Below are 23,038 nucleotides of genomic sequence, written 5' to 3' on the forward strand. Positions count from 1 at the left end.
TTCATTACATCATCTCATTAGGCCCTAAAGAGTAGCCTTTTCTTTTTGAAGAAATAATGGGCATGTACCATCGAAAAAAACAACTATTGATGCCTTGTTCGAGAATTTAATCTCACTATAAAGTCCTTGCTAGTTGAGCATAAGACTTATTGGTAACATGTTGCCAACCATTTAGTGGCTTGGTAAGTACTCTTGTTGTCATTGCTATCATTGCCTTTCTAGCTATTTCCTTCAATCACCAAATTGCTTAGGGAATGTGGTATTTTGAATTCCAAATGGTACCAATTTTATAATAGTTGCCATTGCCAAGCTTTTGTTGTAGTTGATGCAATCTCTCATCAAGTGTAATATTTCCATACTCTAGTGGATGAATAGCGTGGGACTATTATGCTACGATTTTTAGCACTCAACGTTAGCGTGAATCCAGACTATGTTGTCCTAGATGGATTGGCTACACACACAAGCTAGCCCCTTCTCTCAACTTGCAATGCTGTTCCAATAAGAAAATAAGCAGCTACATAGAGCATGCTCCTCACTTGGCTTGTAGCCTCATGATGACATGTATGCGAGTGTCATTCTACTCACATTGAGCTTCGCAAGTGCCATGCTTGGTAGTGCTATTAACTTGGTGATAAGAACTTGCAATGGTGTTCCAATAAGAAAATAAGCAGCTACATAGAGCATGCTATTCACTTGGCTTGTAGCCTCATGATGACATGTACGCAAGTGTTGTTCTACTCACACTGAGGTTCGCAAGTGCCATGCTTGGTAGTGCTATTAACTTGGTGATAAGTACTCTTATCTTCCCTTCATGGATGTTTGAGCTTATGCCAAGAGCTTATGCCAATTGAATCTGTTGCCATCCATATTGCATCAGTGATGCTGTTTTTGGGATGCAATAGCATACCATCTCATTGGCCTAGTGGGCAGTGATACCCTCCACTAGTTAGCCCCCCTTGCTCTCCACTTGTAGTTGTTGCATGGGACATACTCCTCCCTCACCTAGTTGCAACGTGTTGATGACATATATACAAATCTTATCTTGCATGTGCCAAAGTTGACATATGATAACCATGTAAAATATTACACGGCGCAGCGAACAGAATCTGAGAAAGAGATAGAGAGTACACAACAGATAAGAGGAGAATCAGTAAAATTCTTTAACTCCAAACAACTGATACAAAGATGGCTCTGTCCACCCGTGCGCTTCCAATGAATGAAGCTTAGATGGCGATCTAGACAGAAGATAGGTGAAGAGCTTAAGGTTAGCTGGAACAACAACTCTGACTGGGTGAAAGATGAGTGTAAGATGGCTGCGAAGGGGTTTAGCTTTTATAGCCCGCGAAGGTCGTTAGGTCGGCCTGCTGACCGACCTACCATATGAGCCTCCACTAGTCGGCCAGGGAATATTCCAGGGAATATTCCCTTTACCATCGGGCCGGGGGCGCTGCCCCCGGACCCCCGCCAGGGGGGCCGCTGGCCCCCCTGGGACCCCCCAGCCAGGGGCCGCTTCCGCGGCCCCCGGACCCCACAATAGGGGCCCCTTTTAACTCCCTTACCACGCAACTCAATGCAATGTGCCTCGAGTTGCTACCAGCTTAACCACTCCGTCTAACCCAAAGATTAGACCCACAACAGTCACCTTTTTGCCATCCGGTCACATAGACCTCATCTGATATACAAGTCAGGACTCAACCAATGTCCGGGCTCACATTTGGCTTCTCCTCATAATGGGGGCCTTACAACTTTGAGCACCATGGATCATTGGTAGCACCTAATGAGGGTGGGGCATTGATCATATCTAACACCCCCCCTCAATGTCCACCCATAGGTGAACTATCTCCTCGGCCCAATGCCGAGTCTCTGAAGATGAACTTGAAGCAGATCCTTCGTAAGTGCTTTGGTGAAGATATCTGCTCCATTCTCCTCTGTTGGACAGTAGACCAATTCCACTATCCCATCCTCCATCAAATCACGCACATAGTGATACTGGATCTCTATATGTTTGGTGCGTGCATGAAACACTGGATTTTTTGGCAATGGCGATGCAACTCTGATTGTCACATCTCAGCACAGTTGGTTCTTCATCCTGCACTCCCATATGCCATAGAATCCTTCTCAACCATACGGCCTCACATGCAGCAAAACAAGCTGCCTTGTACTCTGCTTCGGTAGAAGACAATGCCACTGTTGGTTGCTTCTTACTAATCCAAGAGAAAATTCCTGAACCCAAAGAGAAACAATAACCAGAAACTGACTTCCTGGAATCAATGTCTCCTGCCCAATCTGAGTCACAGTTCCCCACAAGAGAAGTTCCGAAACTGTATGTGATACCATAGTCAAGAGTTTTCTTCAAGTATCTGAGCACCCGCATCCCAGCATTCCAATGACTCTCATGAGGTTTGTTTGAGAACCTGCTCAAAACACCAACAGCAAAACTGATATCTGGTCTGGTGTTACACAAGTAGATTAGACTGCCGACCAACCTCCTATACCTCCCAATGTCTGCTAGTGCTGATGTATCCTCAACGGATAACTTTACATTCACCTCCATAGGTGTAGCTATCTCCTTGCACTCGGTCATGCCAAATGCCTTCAAGATCTCCCATGCATACTTCTTCTGAGAGATGAAGATCTTTCCTGGCTCTTGCCAGACTTCAATCCCCAAACAATAGTGCAGCAAGCCCAAGTCTGTCATTTCAAACTCAAAACTCAAAGCCTTTCGAGTTTGGTTGATCATATCTTCATAGTCACCTGTAATAAGAAGGTCGTCCACATATAGGACAATCACTACAGACTTTTTACCATCCCTGTAAACATACAAGTTAGCATCTGAGGCACATCTTTTGAAGTTTAGGTTTAAAAAGAACCTATCTATCCGCTGGTACCATGCTCTGGGGGCTTGTTTCAGCCCATACAATGCCTTCTTTAGTTTACACACTTTGTTCTCAGAATGGGGGGCCTCAAACCCTGGTGGCTGAGCCACGTACACCTCCTCCTTGAGGTCACCATTTAAGAACGCTGACTTAACATCCATTTGGTACACTGGCCACTTCTTGTAGGCAGCCACTGCAAGTACCGTGCGAATAGTGGTCATTCTGGCAGTTGGGGCAAATGACTCTTGAAAATCAAACCCTTCAACTTGTGAAAATCCTTGGGCAACCAGTCTAGCTTTGTACTTTTCTAAGGTACCATCAGCCTTGTACTTTACCTTCCAGATCCACTTGGTGCCAATAATCTTCCGCTTTGCTGGCCGATCCACTAGCTCCCAAGTGTCATTCTTCATTATGCTGTCATACTCCGCCTGCATAGCAGCCTTCCATGATGGATCTGCAAGTGCTTCTTCTAAGTCAGTTGGCTCCTTTACTTCTCTCATAATCTCAACCATCAAGGCCATGTTGACTATGTGAGCAGAAGCCCTCCTTTGCTCCTCTATTCTCTGAGACCTCCTTGGTCCGTCTGCCTTCTCCTCAACAGATGCAGGCATAGGATTATTGTGGTCATAGAGCTGCTTCACCCAGCGCGGCAATGGCTTTTCCGGTGGGGTGATGTCAGGTTGGTGAACTTTTTCCTCATCATCTGAAGATGATGCTTCCTCCTCCTTAAGGATAGGGATAGCTCTCGGGACAGGTTCATAGTGGACTACTTCTTCGCTTGATGATAAAGTGGAAGACCTTGCCTTCTCCTCCTCCACTGTATGCGGCTCCTCCTTGAACACCACATCACGGCTCGCGATGATCTTCTTTGCCTCTTGGTCATATAACTTGTAAGCCTTCTGCTCATCACTATAACCCAAGAAGATACATTTTCTGCTTTTTGGTTGTAACTTGTTTCTCTTCTCATCTGGAACATGTGCATAACATTCACATCCAAAAATTCTGAAATGTGAAACAGATGGTTTCTTACCAGTGTAAGCCTCATGAGGTGTTTTTCCCTTGAGAGCCTTTGTGTAGCTCCGATTTAGAATGTAGACTGCAGTATTAACAGCTTCAGCCCAAAAATGGTTAGGCAATCCCTTGCCCTTTAGCATGCATCTTGCCATCTCCACAATGGTACGATTCCTGCGTTCCACAACACCATTCTGCTGAGGTGTGTGAGGCGTCGTCAATTGACGCTTGATCCCTTTGCTCTTGCAAAAGCCTTCAAACTCCTTTGAGTTGAACTCACCACCACCATCTGTTCTAAATTTCTTCACACTTTTCCCTGTTTCATTCTCAACAAGTATTAGCCATTCTTTAAACTTACCAAAAGCTTGAGCCTTATCACGAAGGAAGTACACCCACATCTTCCTACTGTAGTCGTCGACAATCAACATAAAATAAGAAGATCCCCCCAAGGCCTGTGTAGGCATCTTACCACACAAGTCAGCATGCACCAACTCTAGAGGAGCATGTGCTCTATTCTTGCTTTCTTGTGGAAATGCCTTTCTCTGTTGCTTGCCCATCATACAAGCTTCACATGGTTCCTTCAATTCAGTTATTGTAGGTAGGTGAGCAACCATACCTTGCTTTTGCATCTCCTTCAATACTGCAAATCCGATGTGTCCAAACCTTTCATGCCAAAGCTTACTTGTGCCCACTCCAGCGGTGGCTGTAAGAGCACTTAGCTCATACAGGTTGTTCCTTCTTTCTCCTTTGCCAACAATTGTGCCAGCACTATCAATAATTTCTGCACCTGTCTTCTTGAACCTCACTTCATGACCAAGATCAGTTATGGCAGCAACTGATAAGAGATTTCTCCTGATTTCGGGAACATACAACACATTTGAAAGCTTTTTGACTTCACCATTTGCAGCAACAAAAGAAATAGTACCTGTGCCCGCAGCAGGGCATTTAGCATCATTTCCAACCGTCACAGTGATGGATTCTTGTAGAGGCTGCATAGAACTGTATAGACCTTTCTTGTTGGTCATGTGACGGGAGGCCCCACTATCCAACACCCAAGAGTCAGTGGTAGATTCTTCTTGCGCCGAGGAGCACACTTCCTCAATGGTCGCCATGAATAATTCCAACTCTGCTTCAGCCGTATTGGCTGTCTCTTTCCCTTTAGTTTTAAGGGTACCATTCTTTTCATCTGCCTTCTTGACACGACAATCTGCAATTGCATGTCCTTTCTTCTTACAGTAGAAGCACTCTCCTTGAAACTTCTTCTTGCCGCCCTTTTTCTTTTTGTCACCATCATTTTTGGTGGAGGAAACACCTTTGCCTTTTGCATTGGCAGAGAATGCAGCATCTCCATTGTTGCTTCCTTCTCGGGCTTTCAGCCTCAACTCCTCCTCCATTAATAATGCACAAAACTCCTCAAAAGTCAAAGCTTGAGGTCTCACCTGAGTATTAAGGGCAGTTACTAGTCCATCAAACTTTTGTGGACAAATCCGAAGACACCTCCGAGCTAGCTCTTCGCTAGTCTTTTGTATCCCAGCGCCAGCCATCTGGTCGCGCAGATTCTTAATCCGAGTGATGAATGCTTCAACCGTCTCTCCTTCAGCAAACTTCTCCGCTGCTAGTTGATTCTCCAAGTTTTGAATCCTTGTTTGGTTTCGTGTTTCATACTGACTCCTTAGTACATTCCAAGCCTCTGACGCTTTGGTTGTATGCTGAATCAGAGTCAAAACACTGTCAGAACAGCTTGTAACTAAGGCACACAATGCATCTGCATTCCTTCGTTTCCAAGCTCGTAGAAGATCTGCATTCGGAGGAATCATCACACTAGGATTTGATGGGTCGGGGGTAGGCTGTGGTTCTGCGTCAGTCCCCAGCACAGTCTCCAGAAGCTCATAAGAATCAAGGATAGTAGTAATTTTGAACTTCCACAAGGTGTAGTTTGTACCATCTAACTTGCCTTCGCTGAAGGTTGGTGGACGAATCCTCAGTGTTTGAATAGCCGGTACAGCAGCACCACCTCCTGCACCGCTTCCTGATGCGCCAGAACTGCTTCCCGGAGTCGACATCGTTTCTCTTTGCTGTTGAAGCCTTTGCCTCTTGCACGCTCTCCGATCTCTAGAGCCCCCTGGGCTCTGATACCATGTAAAATATTACACGGCGCAGCGAACAGAATCTGAGAAAGAGATAGAGAGTACACAACAGATAAGAGGAGAATCAGTAAAATTCTTTAACTCCAAACAACTGATACAAAGATGGCTCTGTCCACCCGTGCGCTTCCAATGAATGAAGCTTAGATGGCGATCTAGACAGAAGATAGGTGAAGAGCTTAAGGTTAGCTGGAACAACAACTCTGACTGGGTGAAAGATGAGTGTAAGATGGCTGCGAAGGGGTTTAGCTTTTATAGCCCGCGAAGGTCGTTAGGTCGGCCTGCTGACCGACCTACCATATGAGCCTCCACTAGTCGGCCAGGGAATATTCCAGGGAATATTCCCTTTACCATCGGGCCGGGGGCGCTGCCCCCGGACCCCCGCCAGGGGGGCCGCTGGCCCCCCTGGGACCCCCCAGCCAGGGGCCGCTTCCGCGGCCCCCGGACCCCACAATAGGGGCCCCTTTTAACTCCCTTACCACGCAACTCAATGCAATGTGCCTCGAGTTGCTACCAGCTTAACCACTCCGTCTAACCCAAAGATTAGACCCACAACAGTCACCTTTTTGCCATCCGGTCACATAGACCTCATCTGATATACAAGTCAGGACTCAACCAATGTCCGGGCTCACATTTGGCTTCTCCTCATAATGGGGGCCTTACAACTTTGAGCACCATGGATCATTGGTAGCACCTAATGAGGGTGGGGCATTGATCATATCTAACAAACCACCGTGCTTGGTAGATGTACCTACTTAAGTGATGTATTGGCCTTTCATGGGCATTTGAGGGTATATCCTTGGTTGGCCACCACCCCAACTGGAATTGGTGGTATTGATTTTGGGGTACCAATTTTCCAACCTTGCAACATGGAGAATTGATAATAATGTTGAAGGAGAATACTTGACTTGGATAAACTCTGGTAAGTTTTCTCAAAGCTTGCAAGATGTGATCATTATGATTGGAGCTCTAGTCATGTTGCCCATGTGGTTCTAAAGGACTAATGCTTTTGCCAAGGGTAATGCTAACTTTGGTTTGCTATCAAAGACACCATCACTATAGTAATGGTGACAAGCCCAAGCTATAACTCCTATTGCTAGCGGCTCTGTATTTGGCTTTGTCATTTGGTTGGGAAGTGTTTCCATATGTTTTTGCTTATGGCAATGCTTTACTTTTTGTTTACTATCTAAGACACCTTCATAACACTAATAATGAAGACTAGGCTGTACTTTCTATTCTTACTAATGAGTTGTCTAATTTGTTTTGCAGGTATTGGGTGCAATGTCCATATCATTTTACATATACTGTTTGTTTGAAGGCTATGGTTAATTAGTCAATGTATTTCATTGGTCTTGACTCTTGGCCTTCTTGGTATACACCTTGCATTTCTTAGCTCACAAGTTGAATAAACACAAGTTAACCTCAACACAAGATAATGTTAAAAAAAACGAAAAAAATAGAAAAAAATGAAAAAGCGTAAGTCGGGAGTTGAAAATTAGACCTGGAAGAGCCCAAAAGTGCATGCACGGCCATAAGAAGTCCAAGGCACAACCATCGGAGCCCAAAAAGTGCTAAAAAAGAGAAGGCACACCTTTGAATGTAAAGGCGCAGCCAAAATCCTTGTAAAAGAGTTCCAAGCTCCCTCTTGTGCAAATTGTAAGTAAGGGTAGACAGGCGGTAGAAAAGAAGCTAGGTACTTCTTCTTCTTCTTCTTGCCTTCTTGCTTGTGCTTGAGTGAGGGAGTATGAGGGAGTGAGTGTGTAAGGGTGAGGGATCTTGGAGAAAAAGCTCTCCATCATTTCTTCTCTTCTTTTCTCTTCTCGTCTTGCGTGGCTATGGAGGATGGAGATTGAGGGAGAGGGATTGAGGTTGCTCGAGCTCGCATCACGAATTGTGGAGTCACTGGTGTGCACAAGGGAAGAACGTACTCAATCGATCATCAAGGTAAGCTCACTACACTCGTAGAGAGGGATAGCACGTCAACTATGTGAGAGGTAGCCATTGGGTGCTCGGCTTGAAACACTTGAAACAATAAGTGGTCAGTGGGTCTTGGCGGTCGAGCATGAGCTCCCACTACATTTTGGTTACATTGCCGCTAGGACCAACAGATTCAAGCCTTGAGCACTTTCATGCTTCGAATAGAGCATTGAAGTAGGATTTTACCCCCGAACCGGTGCTTGATATAGGTAGGAGATTTAGGTGCTTGATCTTCAAAAGAAGTAAGTGTTTGGAGTTTTTGATAGTAGACAAGTAGATTACTTCAGGCTAGGGATTACTTTGTGAATTTTGGTTGCATTTAGGTAGATTAGGACCAAGAACTTATAGGGAACATTAGGGTTTTGCTGCTGTGAAACAGGTAGGATAGGGAAAAGAAAAGGGAAAAAATGATTTTTGGGGTTTAATGCATGCAAGACATGGAGTTGGAAGGCTAAGGATGGCTAGACAGGACCCTAAAAGCCCAAAACCGATAGAGGAGAGCTCATTTCTACACTTCACAAGAGAGAGAGAGAGAGAGAGAGAGAGAGAGAGAGAGAGAGAGAGAGAGAGAGAGGGAGAGGGAGAGGGAGAGGGAGAGGGAGAGGGAGAGGGAGAGGGAGAGGGAGAGGGAGAGGGGTATAGAACGAATCGAGCGTGTTGATTTCGAGTCCATCTTTCATTTCAGGTACCTCCAGGCCTTCCTTATGCTATGTTTGCTTGTTCTGGAAGATTACATGTTATGCCATAAACCCTAGGGACCCCTAGCATCAATTGCGCTAGCATTTGCATTTGTGTTCGTTGTAGTCACCACTCGTCGGTGTGTGACTCCCAGAGTTGGACTAGTAGGACAATCAAACTGGTACAATCAGACTATACGACTAGTCAGTCGCGGACCAGGATCATTCATCAGATCACCACCTTGTGTCTAGTTGGACGGACCACCTTGGGCCGATTGGACTGCTGTAATATTTTCACACAATAAAAGTTAGTTGGTTAGTTCGAAAGTTAGTTAGTCAATTAATAAGTTAGTAAGATTACTAACTAAAGACTAAGGTAAAAACTAATTAACATTAATAATTAAGGATTTTTATTTAATTAAAAATATTTTATTTAGAAAAATTGAGTCATAAATTTGATATTTTTCTCAGATTAGCCACCCTTCACGTAAGTTACAACGTGAATGAGACTTATGAGCTATATTAATCACTAGTATTAATGTGTATAGTTTGGATGGTCCAAAAATATTAGATTTTGGGCAAAACTAGATTATTTAAGATATTTTAGATATTATATTAAAAAAAAGATATGGAGATTTCTAGAATTGGATGTCATTTAAAAGAAAAGACAAGTGATGTTTTAGTTAGTTTTGGAGATTTTATAAAAAGAAAAATAAAGAGAAGTGACTGGCGAAATCGCGCGTGTTGCGATTGCAGTCCACAGACAGAAAATAACACTTTGAACAGAGAAAAGAAGGAGAAGTGAACTAAGAGCTTTCTAAACAAGTGTTTTGGAGTTTTACCCCCCCTTTCGGAGCCAATGGAACCATCAGATTTATGATCTGAGCATCAGATCACTGATCTTTCCAAGATCCCCCTCCACAAAGAGCTCCACTTCTCAGCCACAAGCCCTCTTCTCTAATTCACTATAAATATGAGGCATGGGGAGGCACAAGGAGACCCCGAGAGGCTGCGAGAGAGAGGTAGAGAGAAGGATATCCTCTATGAGATTGAGAGAGAGCTCTTGAAAGAGAGAGAGAGAGAGAGAGAGAGAGAGAGAGAGAGAGAGAGAGAGAGAGAGAGAGAGAGAGAGAGAGAGAGAGAGAGAGAGAGAGAGAGAGAGAGAGAGAGAGAGAGAGAGAGAGAGAAGAGTCACCCCGACAGACTGCACAATTCCCTCTACCTTGATCATCTTCTCTTACGCTCTTCCATCTTGAATCTATTCCACCTTCTTAATCTCTTGAGTCTACTTACCGATGATGGCCCCCAAGCGAAGAATGTCACGTGCGGATGACAATCCCATAACCAACAATGAAGCTTCGGGCGAAGGCATCATTATCAATCCAACTGCGGTTCCAGTCGTAAGTAATGTATTTCCAAATTGATAGATGCTTGTTTTGATTCTCGTATGAGATACGTTAGGCCCATACTATGATGCACAAGTATAGATCATTTCATCTCACATATTCGTAAGATGGAGCTTGCGAAGTGCATATATCAAGGAAAGTTAATTGCATATAGTTGCATGTGGCTTATTCGTTGATAGAGCAATTAATTGGTCAAGGGTTATGAATGGCATAATCATGACATTAAAAATTGTGTATACAAGTATTAAGTAAAATTTAATAGAATCGCTCGTTGATCCCAAGGGGGAGAGCAAATATACGATAGAAATGTTATATCATCTATTCTTGCATTGTTTGGAAAGAATGCAATTAGTTGAACAACATCCTAGATGCTTTTACATTCAAGTGGTTGTTAGTTGTTGCTTGGATGATTATTCCAAGTGCTTGTGATTTATGGTAAATGTATGGCAAGGGTCTGTGATGACAAGTCGCCATGGGAATAAATGAATGTTTTCTTGGAAAATGATATTAGGACTGAATGCCTTGTTTGTGATTGATTCTTAAAGGATTTAATTAAGAAAGGATATTTTGCACGGGTGGATCACCTCCATGATCGCACCACAGATTAACCCAAAGAGGGCACTGCTCGATTCATGGGCCGAAGGTCGAGTGGTGAATGATGTTTTGCCACTAGACAGCTTGCGGGTCAGTTGGAGCTCTGGACACCCCGTGCTAGGTCTAGAATGGAGTTGAAGACCTCCGTGGCCCCCAACGTCTGGGCATGTTGGGAGATTCTCTTCTAGATAAAGGATTGAGTTTGTGGTGCCATGTGATTTGGACCAGTTACTTCTGCAGAGCAGAAAGAATACTTCTGTAGGGCAGAAGGGGTACTTCTGTTGGACAGAAGGGATATATAATTTCTCTTATATGGGCGGGAGATAAAGATGAACTTAAAGATAAGTTAAGGAACTTGTTTGAACTTGTTTGTCAATAGATTGCTTGCTCTGTTTTTGTGTTTGTGCTATAAGTTATGCGAACGAACCATGTTCCCTTAAAGGCTTAATTAATGAAGCTGATTTTAAGTGTCGCATATAAATGTGGTAGGACCTAATTAGAAAACTAAAGCTATCAAGGGAAGTGGGTGGGTAGACCCCCGACGGGTCTGTTCTACAGCAGGGTGGTCCCAAAGAACTGGGAGGCTTCTCGCAAGGTTTTACTGACGTCTGACGACCCTTAGGAATTGTTAGATTAGAACCCTGATTCATGTCGTTTTAAGGGACCGGAATGGGACTATGCCCTACAGGTAGAGAGGTTGAGCAGTGCATCCCTCTCGTTTCCCATTCTCTTTGTACCAAGTGCGGCATGGGTCTGCTTTGGCTTGGGTATCTCTGCGTAAAGTAGGACGTCCAAGATTCGACGCTAGAATGCTGTTAGGAGACCTTGGCCACTAGGAGCCCAAATTTTAGGTCGATCCTAGTGGGTTCGGCCGTGAACGTTCTGTTGCAAGGCGGATTCAGGAAACCTTAGGCGACAAAACCCAAAATATTCCATGGGAGTACTAGCAGCGACGCTTAGATTCGTTTCTTAATAGACCTTTAAAAGCATGCCTAGAGGACCCGCACCTTACAACTGCCATCCGATCGGACATACCCAATCGGACTCCGACCGTCTGACTCCCAGAGTCAAACCATTGGACCATTTGATTTTGGAAATCAGACCAATAGGGCAACAAAACAAAAATAGGGACAAACCTCTGACTAGAACCAGCTGAACTAGACCCCAAAACCCCCTGAGAAAAACAACTTGGCTTACAGAAGTCAAGAACACAGGAAATTGTGACCTATGGCCTAGAGGCAACCTCTAGTAGCATAGTCGAGAGTCCAATCCCACTTAGAGCCGAAACCAACTCATAGACCCCAATTCCACCCTGATCGAGTAGAGAGGAGCAGTAAAGACCCTCGACAATTCTTAGGAGTAGCCATAGAATATGCTTAGAGCCACATTATGCTGCGAACGAAAAGGGGAATAGCGTGATCTGCATTTTTCATTCTGCATTCGCATCCCACATTGATTTTATTGCTTGAAGTGTGTTGAAAAGCCGAAAGCCTGATTTCGCACAGTGCACGGAAAAGAGCACCACACACATTGAGTGAACTTAAATTGAGGATTGTCTGTAAATAACAAGTAACTCACTCAGACTCAAGAAACTGAACAAACCCACCAGTAGGAGAAGACCGTGAAACTTGGATGGGTAATTGAGAACCCCAAGTGGTAGGACTAAGAGGAAGATGTGACATAGGAGCTAGACAAATTAGAGGCTCGACATCATTGTAGGCGTGAATCTATCCGATCTAATCAGCCTCATCGACACCCTGGTGGAACAAGAGACCGCAGATATGGAAAAGACAAGCATGAACTGCAGACACAACGAAGAGCTTGATTTGGGGGGTTTCCTAGATGAAATCCAATAGATGGTGAGCAAGTACAACTTGCAAACTCGGATAGACCACCACAGTAGGCCATCCGAGGATATCATACCGGACCTCGAAGAGGAGAGGAAACTAGTGTGGGAAGTTTTGCAAGGCATAGTGGCATATAATCAGAAACAACAAGCTAGAAGCTTGCAACATAACATAGAAATGCATGAGATTTAATGAGTGCTAGCCCTAGCAAGTAGAAATAGAACAAGACCTTGTTGAGATATCGAGCTCCACTCGTGATATGCCAGGGTGACCGTTGTGCATTTATGTCACCGACTTGTCAGTTGCAGATGCGGTTGGTACACCGCCCATGAATAATAGCTACATGACAGCTATCCTTATCTACTCTAGTTCGTGGCTCAGTTAGTATGCCACCTTAGTTAGTTGAGTTTGGTTTGAGACCCATATATAGGGTTCTTCTATTTCTATGTACTAGTGCTCTTTTTGGCTTACACAACTAAGAAGAGGAAAACAGTTTTCAGCCTCCACCTTTGTGTGTATTCCCCCATTGTGCAAGCAAGAAAGCTACAAGTGAGATTCCTTCCTTCTCTCCCATAATCTTGACATGGTATCAGAGCCTTGTTCGTGGTAAGGAGCTCAAGAAAGCAAGCCAAGCTCGCGGTGTTCTGGCAAGAGGAGCAGTGTTGCTTTCATTTTCTGTTTTGGAAGCAGATCTATGCAGGTAGCACAGCCGAAATAGCAAGAGTGCATTGTCTCAGGTTGAGACGCCCTTCGCGGTGAAGCAAGAGGGCAGTATATGCTGCGGGACAGGGCTTTAGCTCTTGGCGACCCTGTTTTTTTGATTTGAGGCCATTTCGGGGCTTGTTTTGGAGGCGGAAGATTTCTGCACGCACTCAGGAAAAGACCCAGTTTTATGCTGTGCGACCACTGTTCTACAGGTCGGTGAAAAGTTACTGTAGAAATTGCATCGTATGCCTGTGCGCAGAGACATTGGGAGTTACAGAATCATCCTTGGTTCCTGTTTATGCAAAATCGTCACTAGGAAGTGACTGTGTGATTAAATACCACTTTCGTCAGTTTTGCAGATTTGCCCTTGTGAGGATGAAGCTGTGTTCTCTGCAGTGACAGAAATTTTTACAGTATTCTGTAATGGCGTCTGATTCTCTTTCACAGATTGTAACTGAAAAGCTTGACAAGAACAACTTCCAAGCATGGAAGTTTAGAATGACGAATTTCCTTATGGGAAAAGGATATTGGGAATTTGTTGCAGGAAATGAAGAAGAACCAGTTCTTCCTGATGTTCCCAATCAACAGCAAATGCAGGCATTCAAAGCATGGCATGAGAGAGCCAGGAAAGTTATGTACTGGCTGTCTATCAGTATTTCAGATTCTATGATTGTGCATATTCAGGATGCAAGTACGCCAAAGGAGGCATGGGATACTTTGTCAAAAATGTATAGCACAAATACGCAAGCCAGGAAAATGCAGCTCAAGCAAGAGTTGCATAATGTGCAAAGAGAAAGTATGAGTATCAATGACTACCACATGAAGGTGAAAAAGATTGCAGATGCACTTGCTTCCATTGGGTCGCCAGTGGAAGATGATGATTTAGTTTCTGTGACCTTGAATGGTCTAGGAAAGGATTATGCACAGTTTCAGACATCCATTTCAGTTCGTGAAAGATTTTCTAATTTTGAGGAGTTGATTGCTCTTCTAATTTCTGAGGAGCAGAGAAATGGTGGTGCATCTTCTTCAGGAGGAACTTCAAAAGAAACAGTCTTCTACTCAAATGCTGGAAGAGGTAGAGACAGAGGTAGAGGAGGCCGATTTGGAGGCCGTGGTAGAAATCAAAATATGCAGCAAACTCAAGAAAACAAGTCCTATGGAGGAGGACGTGGTAACTCTAGAGGCAGGGGGAGCCAAAGAGGTCGTGGTGGATGGCAAAGAGGCCAAAATGCAAACAGTAATGTTGAATGCTACTACTGTGGTAAAATGGGTCATATGACTAAAGACTGCTATAAAAAGCAGAATGACATCATGAATGGAAAACTGCAACAAGGAAATTATGCATCTTCTAGTAGACAGGGTGATGACAGAAATGAGCATTTGTTTATGGTACAGCACATGAACAATTCTGTGACAAGTGCAGAAGAAAGCAACGATGTGTGGTATATTGACTCAGGTGCATCAAACCACATGACAGGTCATGGAAAATGGATGGAGGATGCAAGGAAAATGGAAAAACCAGGATTTGTGGAGATTGGTGATGATACTGCACATCCTATTGTGCAGATTGGAAAAATTCATTTGTCTATGCAGGACGGGAAAAAGAAATACCTGTCCGATGTATTTCATGTCCCGAATATCACCAAGTATCTAGTTTCTGTTGGTCAAATGGTTGAGTAGGGCTTGTAGGTCAGATTTAATTCCATGGATGCTTTGTTGAGGATATGAAAAATAAAGGTCGCTTGATAGCAAAAGGAAAGAAGAAGGATAGAATGTTTAGGTTGGATGCAGATATGTCTGAATTGAGTGCAGCAATGTTTGCACATGGGACCGGTGTAGTTGCAGATATTGATATCTGGCATAAACACATTGGTCATGTTAATGTACAGGGACTTAAATCAATGCAGGCCCAAAATATTGTTGCAGGATTGCCTAAATTCAAGGTTGCAGAAATACATAAGGTATGTGAAGCCTGTCAATTTGGAAAACAGGCAAGGAAACCATTTCCTAGACATGTTCAAGAGAGTAAGAAGCCATTGGAATTAATCCACTCTGATGTGTGGACTACTAAAGCTGCATCTCTTGGAGGCTGTCATTATTTTGTCACTTTTATTGATGACTATAGCAGAAAAGTTTGAGTCTATTTTATGAAAAAGAAAAGTGAAGTTTTTGGGCATTTCAAAACTCTTAAAGCTATGGTTGAAAAAGAAACAGACCTGCAAATAAAATGCCTAAGGTCAGATGGAGGGGGAGAGTACCTCTTAAATGAGTTTGCAAGGTTCCTGCAGGAGCATGGCATAAAGCAGCAATATTCATGCAGTCATACCCCACAACAAAATGGAATTGCAGAAAGGAAAAACAGGCATATTGGAGAGGTATCTTGTGCCATGCTCAACGAAAAAGACTTGCCAGATTTTTACTGGGCTGAGGCAGTTGCTACAACAGTGTATATAATGAACAGGACTCCCACTGCAGCAATACATGGCATGACTCCAGAGGAGAGGTATACTGGTAGGAAACCAGATATTTCTCATTTGAAAATTTTTGGTTACATTGTCTATGTACATGTGCTAGATGAGTTGAGATCCAAGTTGGATCCAAAAGCTGAGAAGTGCATCTTTATTGGTTACTCTCTGCAGCAAAAAGGGTAAAGATGCTATAACCCTTCTACTCGTAAGTTTACAGTGAGCAAAGATGTTGTTTTTGATGAGATGAGTAGCTGGTATAAACCAGTAAATGTGATTGATAATGTAGATGCACAAAATGGTAATGCTACACAGAATTCACAGCAACAGTCACAAGATATTAGTGGACCAGGAGCGTCCTCTAGCAGTGGTTCACATTCCTTGCCATGGACAGGCAGATTGAGATCATGAGAATCTTCTCAAAGCAATGTAGATAGTGGTATGCAGGTATCATGAAAATGAAAGGAGAAGGTAGATCAACCCATGTTTGATGTGAATGCAGGTCATTCTTATGTGGATGGTGAATCTAGTGGCTCAGAACAGAGCATTGATGATGAGTTGGGTATTCCTTCTATTGTTACACCTGGAGTAAGGAAGACCAAGGATGTTTTGAGAGCACCTGGGAGTGAACCTACTTTGCGCAGGTCTACCAGAGATAGGTATCGTGTGGATGGGCTAAAATATGATGATTTACAGCCATTCAATATGCATATATGGTCAAAGTGATATAGGAACCAGAACCCACTTCTTTTGAGCAAGCCATGGGAAAAGAAAAATGGGAGAAAGCCATGGATGAAGAAATGGATGCCTTGGAAGCAAACGCTACATGGGAATTGGTACCTTTGCCTAAAGATAAGAATGCAATTGGTTGTAAGTGCGTTTATAAGGTGAAACACAATGCAGATGGTTTTGTGAACAGATACAAGGCAAGATTAGTAGTCAAGGGGTATACACAAACATATGGCATTGATTATGAAGAAACATTCAGTCCGGTTACAAGGATGGCAACCGTAAGAGCAGTCATTGCTATGGCTGCATCAAAGGGATGGTCTTTACATCAGATGGATGTAAAGAATGCCTTCTTGCATGGTGATTTGCAAGAAGAGGTCTATATGGAGCAGCCACCAGGTTATGTGCATGCTGTTCATCCTGAGTTTGTTTGCAGGTTGAAGAAAGCCTTGTATGGCTTGAAGCAAGCACCTAGAGCATGGTCTGACAAGATAGGACAGTATCTTGTCACTATTGGCTTTTAGATTTCCAAGGCAGATTTCTCACTTTATGTGAGAAAAACAGAGAAAGGTATTATGGTGCTTGTCATTTATGTTGATGATTTGATTAGCACAGGTGACAGTGATGAAGATATCCTTCATGTGAAAATGCTATTGAAGCAGAAGTTTGAGATGAAGGATTTGGGAGAGCTGCGTTATTTCTTGGGCATTGAGGTGATTAGATCACCAAGTGGGATATGGCTCTTGCAGAGGCAGTATGGATTGGACATGCTGTCCAAATATGGGATGACAGGCTGTAAGCCTATTTCAGTTCCTTTGGAGCAGAATGTGAAGTTGAGTGCAGATGCAGGTGAGCTTCTCGAAGACCCTACTATGTACAAACGCATAGTAGGAAGTTTGATTTATATGACTATTACCAGGTCAGATTTGAGCTATGCTGTTGGATTGGTAAGTCAGTTTATGCAGGCTCCAAGGAAACCACATTTGGATGCGGCTAGACGCATACTCAGGTATGTGAAGTCCACATTGCAGTATGGACTATTTTATGAGATTGGGGTTCAGATACAGTTGCATGGATACACTGATGCTGATTGGGCTGATAGCATTTATGATAGACGATCTACCAGTGGATATGTGTTCTCTTTTGGGAGTGCTGCAGTCACTTGGAGCAGCAAGAAACAGCCTACAGTTGCCTTGTCCAGCACAGAGGCTGAGTATAGGGGTGCAGCAATGGCTGCATGTGAGGTAGCTTGGTTGCATAAGCTACTTTATGATATGCATCAGCCTACAGATGGGCCAGTTGTCATTTATTGTGACAACATGAGCAATATACACTTGGCAAATAACCCAGTCTATCATGCTAGAACAAAGCACATTGAGGTGCATTATCACTATGTGCGGGAGAGGGTTTTACTAGGTCTTATTGATCTAGTTTATGTCAGCACAGAGGATCAGGTAGCTGACATATTTACGAAGGCATTGGGCGCAGAGAAGCTGCGCAAGTTCAGAGACCTGCTTGGTGTACAGGAATTGGGATTGAGCTCGAGGGGGAGTGTTGAGATATCAAGCTCCACTCGTGATATGCCAGGGTGACCGTTGTGCATTTATGTCACCGACTTGTCAGTTTTGCAGATGCGGTTGGTACATTGCCCATGAATAATAGCTACATGACAGCTATCCTTATCTACTGTTCGTGGCTCAGTTAGTATGCCACCTTAGTTAGTTGAGTTTGGTTTGAGACCCATATATAGGGTTCTTCTATTTCTATGTACTAGTGCTCTTTTTGGCTTACACAACTAAGAAGAGGAAAACAGTTTTCAGCCTCCACCTTTGTGTGTATTCCCCCATTGTGCAAGCAAGAAAGCTACAAGTGAGACTCCTTCCTTCTCTCCCACAATCTTGACAGACCTAACGCAGAAAGGGAAATAGCGCTGGAAGGTGATCTCACATTGAGCAAGCTACTTACAAAGCGACTACTAGATAACACATCAGCAGAACCGAGTGCTGCTGCAATGGCAACCTTGTTGCTTGCAAGATTAGGGGTCAATCAAGGCTGTACGAGCCAATTAAGAGTCCTTGTCATGGCTAAGCAACTAGACAAGTACCAGTCAAATGATGACCCATATAACTTCGTAGAGCAGTTCGAGCAAGTCTGCGAGGCCAACGGCCTCAACAATCTTAACTTTTTTTAGGTCTATACTCAGGAGATAAGGGTAGGACCTAGTACACGAGTCTGGACGCTGTTGAGAAGACTGACTTCAACAACCTCAAGAGTCTCTTCATTAAGAGATTCTCTGAGCTTGGGTACTCTGATAACCTTCTGGTACGACTGATGAACATCAAACAGAAAGATAAGGAGGACATCAGAGACTATGTCACCCACGTGTGGAGTCTCTTTAAGAGGATCTCAACTAATGAGTGACCTACCAAAAGAGAGGTCTCCACAATGTTCATCAATGGGATACGAATTGAGGAGCTCTACAAGAACTTGGTAGGCAATTCAAGACCGGCCTACCAAAAGAGTGGTCTCCATAGTCTTCATCAATGGGATACGAATTGAGGAACTCTACAAGGCCTTGGTTGGTAATTCAAGCTTGCAGTGAGATGCACTAGCTAGGGTTGTTAACCCTCAAACGAATGAAGGTGGAAAATCCGAAAAAGCTAAAGCAGAAGACAAAGGCCAAGGCAAAGAGAAACGGAAGACAAAGACGCACAAGGAGAAAAGTCCTAAATAAGGGAGAAACGCACGCAAGGAAAAGCGCAAGTCACAATACTTTAGTAAAAGAGTGCAAGCGCATCATGGTTTAATTCAAGGAGCGCCGGGCTCTCACCCATGCAATTTGTAAATGTAAACGGGTGGTGGAAAGGAAGCTAGGAAGATAGAAGGACAATGGGAAAAAGGGCCTAGGCCACGGCTGGCCATGTAAAAAAGGGGATAAGGGGATGACCGCCCAAAAGGGATTTAGGGTTTTGTATATAAAGTTGAAAAGTGAATAAGAAGCTTATTCTTATGTGTGGCCAAAAGTGGCTCTCCTCTTCTTCTTCTTGTTCTTGTTCTTGCTTGCTTGAGCTTGTGCTTGAGAGAGGGAGTGTGAGAGTATGAGGGAGTGAGTGTGTGAGGGTGAGGGACCGGGGAGGAGAAGCTCTCCATCTTCTCCTCTCTTCTTCTCTTCTCTTCTCTTCTCTTGTCTTGCTCGCGGCAATGGAGCTTGGAGCATGGAGCTTGAGGATGGAGCATGCTTGAAGCTTGCACTTGGATCATGGAGCTACCGGAGTGCGCAGGAGAGGAGATAACTCGATTGGCATGGAGATAAGCTCACTACACCCATGGATATGGATTGCGCGTTGGCTATGTGAGAGGTAGCCATTAGTGCTCGGCTTGGAACGCTTGAACAATAAGCGGTCCGTGGGTCTTGGCAGTTGAGCAAAAGCTTCCACATTTTGGTTCCGTTGCCGGGACCAACGGATTCAAGCCTTGAGCGCTTACGCGCTTCGAATTAAGCATTGGAGTAGGGTTTCTCCCGAACCGGTGCTTGAGATGGATAGGTAGGAAGCGAGGGAGTTTGAAGAGGTATTCGATCTCCTTAGCAAGTAGGTTTTTGATTTGTTATTGAATATTAGAGTAGGACCATTCATCTCCATCTCTGGTTTTGATTTTTGTTGATTAGGGTAAGGTTAGGATAGGAAAAAAGAAGGAAAACAACAGGGTTTTCTGTTGCTGTATAATAGGCTGAAACAAGGAAATAGGGGCACATATCCAAATTTCTGGCTGGAAGAGTATGAGGGACTAACCTCTGAGGTCACAACAGGCTGGAATGGGGCAATAAGAGGCCCAAGAAACCAGGAAAGGCCACATTTGACATCCTGCCCTCTGAGAAGAGAGTGAGCTTGAGAGCCAGGGGGAGAGAGAGAGAGACCTGCGGGGAGATCGTCAGCGTGCTGATCGATTCGAGCGCCACACCATTTTCAGGTACGCTAGGCATTTTCCTCTATGGCTTTGCATCTAATTAGGTGGCACGACACGATTCGGTAAAGTAGACGTCAGTCTAGAGGCATCGCGTGCAACTCACGAGCCGTCGGCCACGCAGTCAGACCAGTTCGTCCGAGTCCCAGAATAGGATTTCCCTATCTCTGGAGTCGGACCGTCCGACTCCAAAAATCGGACCTCTCCAAAAAACCATCAGACCCGAAAATCGGACCACCCTCACGATCTGATTCCCAGAATTGGACCAGTCCAGAATCGGACCAGTCCCAGAATCAGACCACCCTTGTCTGACTGATTGGACACTTGCCCGTTCAATTTTGAAAAATTGGACACTCGGACCCTGAAAATCAGACACAAGAAATCGGACCACTCAGAATTGGACACTTGTCAAAATCAGACGTTCGATTCCAGAAATCGGACGTAACCAAAATTGGACCACTGGGTCGATCGGACCAACCCAAAATTAGACGTCCGATTCTGATAATCGGACTCTTAAAAATCGGACATCTGAGAATCGGACAGAAAACTGTCAAAATCAGACAGGTATCTAGAACACAAATTTTGACGCATCTGAACCCCAAAATCGACCCTAAAGGCTACGTAGAGCTAAAGGCCCATCACAGATCCATCACTGGGCTGAAACTTAGAGCAAGTACTTCAAAATTTGGCTATAAACAGTCCTCCAAATTGTGCATGGTGTTTACTGTAACGGCCCTGCGGGCCAGGGGGACTGCCGCCCCGGACCCCTGAAGAGGGGGCTTTGCCCCCTCTGTATCTCTCCCAAGTAAGTTGGAGGGAAAATGTGCGTCGTGAGAGGTTCTCCAAATTAGACCCTAGTGTAGTAATGGCTCTACATGAGCATGAATTCTCACTTGCAAAAGACCAACCAAAAGCCCATACCCGAACAGAGATAAACAGAGACCCTAGAACCTTAATAGGCCAATCTAGCCATCAAGGGCAAAAAGGCCACACCACGAGAACACAAAGACATTGTGTTCAGACCGTGTCTAGTTAGAGCAAAATACAACATCAGCAAGCTACAAATGCGAAGATGATAGACATGACACTCTTAACGAGAGATGTACCTTGAATAGCACTGTACTGACGATCCAAGATATCAGTGGAGAATCCACATCTGGTCGTGCAGTTGAGGACTCAAGGGCATTTGTTAGAAGGATTAAATTTACCAGCCAAGACCCGGAAGACGAAGACATACTACCACCTACTTATCTTAGGGTCAAACTCACTGCGAAAAGAGAGCATACTATCGATGCTCTGATTGATGAAGGAGCAGATTTCAATATCTTGACCTATGAATCATGGACCCTACTAGGCCAACCAGAGCTCACACCGACTAATGCAACTCTTAGCCCTTACGGGGGACACCCACAAGCACTCATAGGGAAGTGCAAAATCCTCGTGACAATTGAAACAGAAAGCTTGTCTATCCTATTTCATGTTCCTCCAAGTAATGCTAGATGTGGGAAAGAAACCCTCCTAGGAAGACCCTTCAAAAGGGCGACCAAGTGCGAGGCCGACTATGTAGCACAGAGGATACACCTGACACTACCGGGTGTGAGGATAGTCACAACCTTTAGCAAGGGTGACCTCATCGAACCTCGAGGGAAAGGCAAAGAGAGTGCTGACATAACAGTCAAGCCTGCTAACGAGAGCAAGGACTTGTTGGAAGAGTTGATACAAGCACAGTTTGAACAACGAGAACCGGTGAGTTTGTGAGGCCATGCCTGAAACAGGAAGGTCAAGAGACAATGCCAAGGACGGGCTTTGGACTTTGGATATCCAAAGTGTTGCTACGTGCTCATTCAGGTAACCGATGGATTTGGGTACTAAAACCACCTGCTAAACCACCTCTATCAGCTGGAGGCCAGATTGCATCAAGAGCAGCGAAGCACAGGAGGAAATCTAAGAGGCACTCGTTTAGAAGGGGGGTAATGTTAACCCTCAAACGAACGAAGGTGAAAAATATGGAAAAGCTAAAGCAGAAGACAAAGGCCAAGGAAAAGAGAAACGGAAGACAAAGACGCACAAGGAGAAAAGTCCTAAATAAGGGAGAAAGGCGCGCAAGGAAAAGCGCAAGTCAATACTTTAGTAAAAGAGTGCAAGCACATCATGGTTTAATTCAAGCAGCGTCGGGCTCTCACCCGTGCAATTTGTAAATGTAAACGGGCGGTGGAAAGGAAGCTAGGAAGATAGAAGGACAATGGGAAGAAGGGCCTAGAGGCCACGGCCGGCCATGTAAAAAAGGGGATAAGGGGATGACCGCCCAAAAGGGATTTAGGGTTTTGTATATAAAGTTAAAAAGTGAATGAGAAGCTCATTCTTGTGTGTGGCCAAAAGTGGCTCTCCTCTTCTTCTTCTTCTTCTTCTTGTTCTTGCTTGCTTGAGTTGTGCTTGAGAGAGGGAGTGTGCAGGGATTTCAGTAGCCTCTTGCTCAAGAAGAGGGGGGAGGGGGGGGGGGCGGCGATTGGGTAAAATCGGCTCGCGGGATAGGGAATAAGCTCGGGAAAAAGGGAAAGGAAAAGTGCGCATGGCCACCCTCTAAGGAGGGGAAAAGAAGAAGAAACTTTTAGAAGGTTCTCTCTCTCTCTCTCTCTCTCCCTGT

This window comes from Lygodium microphyllum, chromosome 3 (assembly GCF_053477565.2).
Source record: "Lygodium microphyllum isolate KBCC chromosome 3, Lygodium_microphyllum_v1.1.10, whole genome shotgun sequence".
Classification (NCBI taxonomy): Eukaryota; Viridiplantae; Streptophyta; class Polypodiopsida; order Schizaeales; family Lygodiaceae; genus Lygodium; species Lygodium microphyllum.